Below are 9853 nucleotides of genomic sequence, written 5' to 3'. Positions count from 1 at the left end.
CATATTTATAATTTAGTCATTAATCACAATTTCATCAAAATTCACTTTGTAAAAGTTGTTTACCTGTCAATAACCTTTCATTTTCTACCATAAATTTAAAAATTTCAGCATATTCATCCATGTAAAAGTTTCTATACTTTGATAACTTTTCAAATTAATCCCCAAAATAGATAGATTAGACTATCCCGATCTCAAACTATAAAAATTACTACAAACGAGACAAGAAAACATACCTAATTAAACTTTATTAGTTTCTTTTCTATCTCCTAGGGTGTCCATGCAAATTTTTGGATGAAGATGATAATAATATGATGATATTTCTTATTTACTAATTTATCATCTTTTAATTATTTTGATTTCCAATTTAGTCCTTAGCCTTTTTTTTAATTTTTCCATGGATGAATCACCAAAAATATCTATTAAATTTTATTTAATAGTCTAATTACCATATAAAGACCTCAAATTTTGAATTCCATTGCTATTTAATCCTTCTAGCTACTAGAATTTAACTTTTTGTATTTTATGCAATTTGGTCCTTTCCACAATTAAGCACGTAATCGATAAATTTTTCTTATCAGAATTTTCATATGACATTCCTATCACAATGTAGATCATGCAATAATATTAAAATAAATTTTCTTTCCGGCTCAGATTTGTGGTCCCAAAACCACTGTTCCAATTTCACTAAAAATGGGCTGTTACAATTATAGTCTTAACTCATGCTACTTTCCTTAAAGAAAGTTACATGAATGACTTCAAACCTTGGAGTAAAGAGGTAATCGAGGAGCTTTCGATAAATATACAAAACCTTACGGACATGATTCCAAAACAAACTCCTAATAGTAGACCTATAAACGATTAACAACAAAGGGAGCCAAGTTGTAGTGGGAAGATCTTTCGTACGCCTGAGTTTTTCCAGTCTGGTGAACATGTTTTTAACACTGAGTCTACCGAACATACAGATGATGACCCACTCACATATGACGATGCGATGCAGAATGCTGATTCCAAGCTTTGGGAAATAGCTATTAAAGCTACGATGGACTCTATGTATTCCAACTTAGTGTGGGAACTTGTAGACTTACTAGAAGGGATAAAGCCCATAAAGTGTAAGTTGATCTACAAGAGGAAAATAAATGCAGATGGAAAAGTGGAAACTTATAAGACCAGACTTGTAGTAAAAGGTTATACTCAGAAAGAAGGTATCGATTATGAAAAAACCTTTTTTCCAGTTGCCATGCTCAAGTCAATCAACATATTACTATGCATTACGATGACTCTCGATTATGAGATCTAGCAAATGGATGTCAAGACAACGTTTTTGAACGACTATCTTGAAGAGTGCATCTACATGTGCAACCCACCGGATATATAGCTAAAGGAAGGAGCATAAAGTTTGCAAACTACTTAGATCCATATATTGACTTAAGTAAGCGTCCTGCTCATGGAATCAAAGATTCTTTCAAGCGATGAAGACTATTGGATTTGTGCAAAATGTAGATGAACCTTGTGTTTATAAACCTTTAAGAGATGGAAAAATGATCTTTCTTGTTCTATCTGTCAATGAAATTCTTTTCATTAGAAATGATGTAGGGACATCGTCATCGGTTAAATTGTGGTTAACCCAATAGTTAATTAAAGACTTCAGAGAATCTAATTTTTTTCTAGGTATTTGAATCCTAAAGAATTGTAAGAACAAAATGATAGCATTGTATTAAGCTTCATACATAAACAAGATATTGGAGCGTTATACAATGACCGATTCACAGAAAGGAAATCAACCCTTTGTATTGGGATTTCATATCTCTTTAGAGGATTGTCCTGAGATAATGAAAGAAAGAGAGAACAAGAGAAAGGTTCCTTATGCTTAGGCAGTAGGAAGTCTCATGTATGTTATGCTATGCATATGCCCATATATCTATTTTGCAGTGGGGTTGGTAAGTCGATATCAGGTGAATCTAGGACCTAAGCACTAGCAAGCAATTAAGCATATACTCAAGTATTTACGGAGAATGAGGGATTATATGCTTGTGTATTCCAGAGAAGACTTCACTCCTATCGGATATACTAATTTTGACTTCCAAACATGTTGAGATTCGAGGAAATAAAAATTAGGTTGTGTTTTTGTCCTAAAACGGTGAGTCCATAATGTGAATGAGTGTCAAATAAGGTTTCACTGTTAACTTCACTACGGAGGGACAAATATGAGGTATGGAAAAGCTATGGCACTATAATAGTATTGATATAGCTAAACCTAAAAGAAACCACATAAGGATAAAAGAAACATTAAGTGAGAAGGTAGTGTTTGACGAAATGGTAGACGTAGTCAAAGATCGCATATGAGGACAAACCTCGACGATCTGTTTAGTCAAGACTCTTATAGCTAGAAAGCTCGTTGGGAAACATATGGAGCGGCACAAGAATGCAAAACATGACTCATTTTGTAACATCCCGAATTAGGGTTTAGTCAGAATAATGGTTTCGAGCCACAAATCTAAGATAGAAATAATTTTTATATGATTCTTATGAGGTCTATGATGAGAATGCATGCTTATGTGAAAGTTTCTTGAAGAAATTCTATGCATAAAATTTCTAATTGTACTTTAAGGACAAATTGAATAAAATGTAAAACTTGCATTCTAGAAGATTTTAGCATGAAATTGCTTTAGATTATAAATTAGGAGGTCCTAATTAGAAATTTGACCAATTTGGTCATTTGGTAATAAAAAGAATAAAAAGGGAAAAATCAAAGTAAAATGTGCTCATCTTCTCCAAGTGATAGCCGAATTTTTCAATAGCCATTGCTAGGGTTTTGTTCAACATTTCAAGCTTGATTGTAAGTGCTCACTAGCCCCGTTTTTAATGTTCTTAGCATTTCTGAAGTCCTTGAAGCATGATCTATCCATTTTTACATATATTTTGAGATGGGGTTCATGTATGAAATTTGACCCATGTACAACATGAATGTATTTTGATGATTAATGGAGGAATATGAATGTTTGGTATGTGATAAACATCTTTTACTAGGTGATTTTTAGTGAAAACACCTAAAAAGGACTTGTTTGTAAAAGTGTAAAAGTGGGTAGTAAAAATGTGAAATAAAGGAAACTGTGGGCCGATATGAGCATGGTATAGGTTTGGTTAGGCTTGGGTAACCAAGAAAATGCATACATTTCATTTTACGAGCCTAAGGACTAAATTGTAAATAAGTGAAAAGATAAGGGTAAAAAGGTAAATTTACCAAAGCATGAATTTGGATTGATTTAAAAAATGTGATTGATAAACAAGTTAAATTTGGCATTATAGATCATGAAAAATGTGAACCGGGTCTTGATCAAGGAAAGGATAAAGTATACGACGATTAGGCTCGATTATGATATTTTTTGTACTGAGGTAAGTACATGTGTAAATAATGTGACAAAGTATTATATTTTTATGTGTTGACATTATGTGATAAATGTTTTATCAATATTATGTATGCTATGCCTAATGATAACTTTGTAAGTATGAATGATATTGGTCATTATCCATGACATTACGACAAGTACGATGGAGACACTACGTGTATATAAGAAAGAATCTCGTTTGTACCTTAGAAATAGTTTAGGATACAAGTGACATGTCACTAGGAATTAAGAAATCTAAAATCATTGAGTTGGTCTGGGTTCGTGATATGTATGCGACATCTGATCTTGTTGAGTTGGTCCGAGTTCATGATGGATGTGATATATGTGGCATCCGAGCTCATTGAGTTGGTTCGAGTTCATATTGGATGCGATACATGTAATTGGGTTCTGGGCAATGGTCTTGTGTGTCCTACCGATGGCTAGGTAATCCTTGAGTGGGTCGAATACCTGGCAGCTTGTGTGAGTAGCCCGTGTAGTTACACTTTGACCGATAACTTATATGAGCAAACCCGTGAGTAGCTCCATTGCGAGCATTACATGTTATGAGGTAGCTCTGGTTACGTATGTATATGTGGCACTTATGTGCAAGTTTTTCGCGTATCTAATAGTATTTCGAGTGTTCAACGGGTAATGCAATGGATGTGATGAAAGTCCCGAGGAGAGCATGTTAAAGAGGTATGATTATATGATATACTATGATATGTATAGGTATGTACGCTAAACCCATGAATAATGCCTTGATAAAGAATGATATGTGATAAGAAAGTATATACATGAACACTTGATAAAGGAGCCAAAATGATTAGATGATGAGTAATTCTTGTGATTATGATATTATGTCTTTGAATGATTATAGGTTTCTATCATTGCATATTATTTACATGTGGACTTACTAAGCTTTAATGCTTACCCCCTTTCCTTTCCATCCTTTATAGTTCCGCCAAGCTAGCTCAGGGATCGGAAGCTATTGGAGTATTCGATCACACTATCAAAAGAATGTTGGGTATAGTGAAATTGTTATTTTGAGTATGACATGTATAGGGGACTTGGTTATTTTGTGATATGTGTCATGCTATTTGGCCAAATTGTGAAGGCCTATGATGTTGATGATTTATTTTGTAATAGCCATGTTATATGTCTCATAATTGATTATTGGGTTGTAATGTCTAATTGTTCATGCATGCATGTGTTAATGCCTTAATGATGTGCTATTTGGTCAGTTTGGTGGATATGTGATGAGGAATGACTTAATGACTTAAGATGACTATGGACATAAATGTGTAATTTGAGGTTATGGTAACAAATTTGATTATGCATGAAATTTGTGTGGAATTCTTCCAAATGGTGTGACTAATTGAATGTGTAATAGAAAGACCTTATGAAGATGTGAAAGTGCCATGGTGTTGAATGATTGAGTGTTTTAAATAGGTCATGTTACATGCTATGAAATATGTTTGAGTGTATGAATGATTGAGGGTGACAATTGGCTTGGAAAATAGCCTATAAATGGTCCACACGGGTAGACACATGGGCATGTGTCTAGGCCGTGTATGACACACGGTCCGCCCCACGGGCGCGTTGAATAGTCGTGTGTCCCCTGCACCTAAATTTTTACAAGTCAGTATGCCTAGTAATAAACACACGGGCTAAGACACGGGCGTGTGTCTTGGCCATGTGAAAGACGCGGCCTACGCACATGGGCGTGTACTCTGGCCGTGTGAAGTCTGCACCATTTTATGAAAAATTCATTTATTTTTAATTGACCAAACGGTCTGGCCACACAGGCATGTGATACAGCTGTGTAACCCTAAATTGGTGCTGACGTCATAGTCAGTGAGTTACACGGTCGGAAGACACGAGCGTGTCGAGAGCACACGGGCGTGTCCCCTGTCTCACACAGGTGTGTGGCTCTGTATTAGGGAAGATTTCCCAAACCTTTCTAAAATTTTTTATTTAGTCCCGAATCTTTTCCGATGGTTGTTTTGGGCCTCGTAGGCCTGTATCAAGGACAAATTGTGTATGTATGAATGAAGTTGCTTTGAAGAAAAAAATTTATAGCATGATTTTTGCATGAATGACTGTGTATGTGTCCGATAATGCCTTGTATCCTATCCCGACCTCGAGTACAGGTAAGGGGTGTTACACATTTACTTCACTAGGGCAAATAAGAGATTGTTGTATCTAGTGCCCTAAGTGTAGTATTTTTGTAACACCCTTTACTCGTATCCGACGCTGGAACAGGGTCCGGAGTGTTGCCGGACTTAAACATAAACATTCATATAAAATCGAGTCATAAAATTTCATCCCAATTTAAAACTTTTAAATCACATGCAAATTGTCCCTTATAAGGGTTTACAAGACCGAAATATACATCGGAAGTGGTTCGGGACTAAACCGAGAACTTTTGGAACCTTATAAACACTTAAAAAAAATTTTCTTGTTTTGGACAGTCACACGCCCGTGTGGCTCGAGACATACTCATGTCATCAGTTGTGTAACTCTCTGACTATGATGTCATCAACAAAATAAGCTAACACGGCCAAGTCACACGCCCGTGTGCTTAGGCCATGTGGCGAATTAAATTCCAAAAATTAAGTGCAGACTTCACACGGTCTGGGCACATGCCCATGTTCGAAGGCCATGTCCTTTACACGGATAAGACACATGGCCATGTTTCTGCCCGTGTGTTTACTACTGGGTATTCTATTTTGCATAATTAGGGTGCAGGGGCCACACGGCTGGATCAACCGCCCATGGGGCAAACCATGTGTCACACATGGCCTAGACACATGCCCATGTCTCTAACTGTGTGGACAATTTCTAGGCTATTTTCCAAGCCATTTGCCACCCTTAAACACTCACACTTTTACACTCACTTCATGGCATGCAGCATGGCACATTTGATTATTCAAACATTCACATTCATGATTAAACTATGACTTAGTAAAGTCATCATGTCACCCATTCAAATTACCATACTTCCATATGGCATTCCACACCAATTTCATGTTTATTTATCATCTTTACCAATTTACCTTCAAGTTACACATTTTCTGTAACACCCCCTTACCTAAGACCGTCGCCGGAGTCAAGCACGAGGCGTTAACAGACTTAAATTATCACTTAAACAATTTCAAACAATTTATTTCACCTTTCGTAATAAACTGCCCATCTGCGTCACAGTTTCTAAAAAAATCATATCTCGAGTTACGAAACTTGAAATTAAAATCTGTAAATTTTTCCTGAAACTAGACTCATATATCTATTTACTAATTTTTTTCCAAAATTGTTTCTCAGGCCAATTAGTACAGTTTATTAGTTAAAGTTTCCTCTGTTTCAGTGTTTGACTACTCTGACCTCTGTTCACTACGAATTAGTTTCCTCTCTGTACAGAATTCATATGACTATTCCATTTATTTCACTCAAAATTAGACTCAATAAGGAATCTATACATATAAAGTATGACTCCTAATTATTTTTTTACAATTTTTAATGAATTTATAAATTCAGAACATGGGATTCATAAATCACTCTGACCCTGTTCCACAAAAACTCAAATTTCTCATAAAATACCACTCATTTACCTATTTTTTTTCTTCCATATGAAAATATACTAAATAAGCTTCAATTTAATATTTTATTCATCATTTAATTATATCTTTACTATTTTTAGTGATTTTTCAAACTCACATCATTACTGTTGTATGATACTGTTTTATAGTAAATTTCACCTTTTTATGAATTTCCATGGATTAGATAGCACATTAAGTATACATAACACCAAAAATGATCTTGATTAGCCATTTCAATGGCTAATCATTCCAAACATTTCCTTACCACCCAATAGTCATATCATAAGATCATATACACAAAATGATTATAATGCTATACATGCCATACTTAAAATATACAAGCCACTATACCAAAATGGTCCACGGATAGTGTGAGCGAGCCTCCGACCGTTCCCGATTTCCGAGCTGGCTTGTCAAAACTACAAAGAATGGAAAGGGGGGAGTAAGCATAAATGCTTAGTAAGTTCACATGTAAATATCAAGTAACATAATCATGCAATCCAACATAAAACATCATTTGTATAAATATCACCAAGACATTCATGTTACATTTGCATTTACTATCTTACCACGATTTCATCATACCATATTCTCAACCCGAGGGTTTAAGTGCATACCTGTCCAAATTTTCTCATTCACCACACTTACCAACATGTCACCTTCGTCTTAAGTATTTCCTTATTCACTTAAGATTCACCTGTTGAACACATCGGAATATAATTTGGATACACGGATTGCACGCACATAAGTGCCATACCCATAGCTAGACAAACTCAATAGCCTGCGGAAATTATGTAGCCAAGCTACCATGTAACCTGCCCATAAGCGAACTCGGACTCAACTCAATGAGCCCAAGCGTTCGCATCCATAAGTGAACTCGGACTCAACTCAATGAGTTCGGATGCCTAGTTACATCTCACGAACTCGGACTCAACTCAACGAGCTCGGAACTCAAATATCCTAGTGACATGTCACTTGTATCCTAATCTATTCCTAAGGTTCAAATAGGATTTTTCTCAATCACACATCTTTGTTGTCTTTCATGGAATGTCGGAACCGATACTTGATAGCTTTTTATATTTATCAAGTAGCTCACATAATTTGCATATTACTAAACAATAATCCACAAAGCATAATATTTCATGATAATAATCATCATATCATATAAATAACATTAAATTACTTAAAATGACAATTATGTTATTACATTTACACCTGAACTTACCTCAGTACAAAATGTTAGAAATCGAGTCTATTCCTCATAAACTTTATTTTTCCCTCGATCACGACTCGAATCTTGCTTCTCTTGATCTAAAATAACAAATTTAGCTTATTTAATACTCACATATATTAAAACAGTCCTTGACTCTAACTTTGGAAAAATTACATTTTTACCCCTAAAATTTTACATATTTACACTTTTGCCCTAAGGCTCGAAAATTAAACTTCATCCTATTTTCTTATGTTTTATGACATGATGATCATTTTTCCCTTCTTTGGCAACATCAAATTCTCACACTAACATGTACTTATAAACATTAGGTATTTTTACCGATTATGCCGTTTTACTCGTTTTCACGTAAAATCGCTTAGCAAAAGTTGTTTAACACAATTTCAAGCTTCATATTCTACCATAAAACATCAATATAAACACATTTCACCTATGGGTATTTTTCCAAATATAAACCCTAGGTTAAATTATTGCTAGAATAAGCTTAATCAAGTTACCGGGACTCCAAAAACGTAAAGAACATTAAAAACGGGGCTAAAATGGACTTACAATCGAGCTTGGAAGCTTGAAAAACCATAACTATGTCTTCCTCATGTGAAATTCGGCCAAGGGGTTGAAGATGGACAAAATTTGGCTTTTAATTTTGTTTTTAATTCATTTTAATAACTAAATGACCAAAATGCCCTTAATTAAAAACTATGGTGTTTTATCTTCCTTTAGGTATTTTTTTCCAAACTAGTATAATGGTCTAATTGCTATCCAAGGACCTCCACTTTAAAAACCCATTACTCACAAGTACTTAGTACCTTTGTGAACTAGAACACACATTTTACAACTTTTGCAATTTAGTCCTAAATATCAAATTGGACCCTCTATCGATAAAATTTCTAAATGAAATTTTCAAAAAATCATGAAATCATGCCATAGACCTTAAAATGATAATAAAATAATTATTTCTATCTCAGATTTTTTGTCCCGAAACCACTATTCCGATTAGGCCCTAATTCGGGATATTACATTTTCACCACATTTATTGCATACTTATTAACCATATCACAATCATAACCATATTAAAGCATCAACACACTTGCATGCACGTATCGATAAATAGGATTACGACCCCGAGTAATCAATATGAGCCACTTCTCATGGCCATATACAAAATAATCATGACACCATCATGAGCCAACACATTTGGCTAATCAATATGACACATGACAAAAAGGCTAAGTCCCTATACATACCAAACTCAAAATAATAAGGCTATCTATACCCCAAATGTTCAATTGATAGTGTGATCGTGCCTCCGACGTCTTCCGATCCCCGAGTTGTCTTGGCGAAAATATAAGAGGTGGAAAAGAAAGGGGGTAAGCATAAAGTTTAGTAAGTTCACATACAAATAAAATGCAACTTAAACAAACATCAATCATGCATATAACATAACAAACATAACCTTTCATTTTATCAAATCTCGTGAACTTATTTCTCATATATATATACATTCTTACCACAAGCTCATCATATTTGATGTCATTCACATGAGTTCGATGTACATACATGTGCCACTTGCACATAATAACTTACTTTCTTGTCTTGATGCAATCATTAAGATCGCTCATTGAGCTTCTCTTGAACTACCCATT

This window comes from Gossypium arboreum, chromosome 11 (genome assembly GCF_025698485.1).
Source record: "Gossypium arboreum isolate Shixiya-1 chromosome 11, ASM2569848v2, whole genome shotgun sequence".
Taxonomy (NCBI): Eukaryota; Viridiplantae; Streptophyta; class Magnoliopsida; order Malvales; family Malvaceae; genus Gossypium; species Gossypium arboreum.
The sequence above is the reverse complement of the archived record's forward strand: the minus strand, read 5'-3'. Positions refer to the sequence as shown.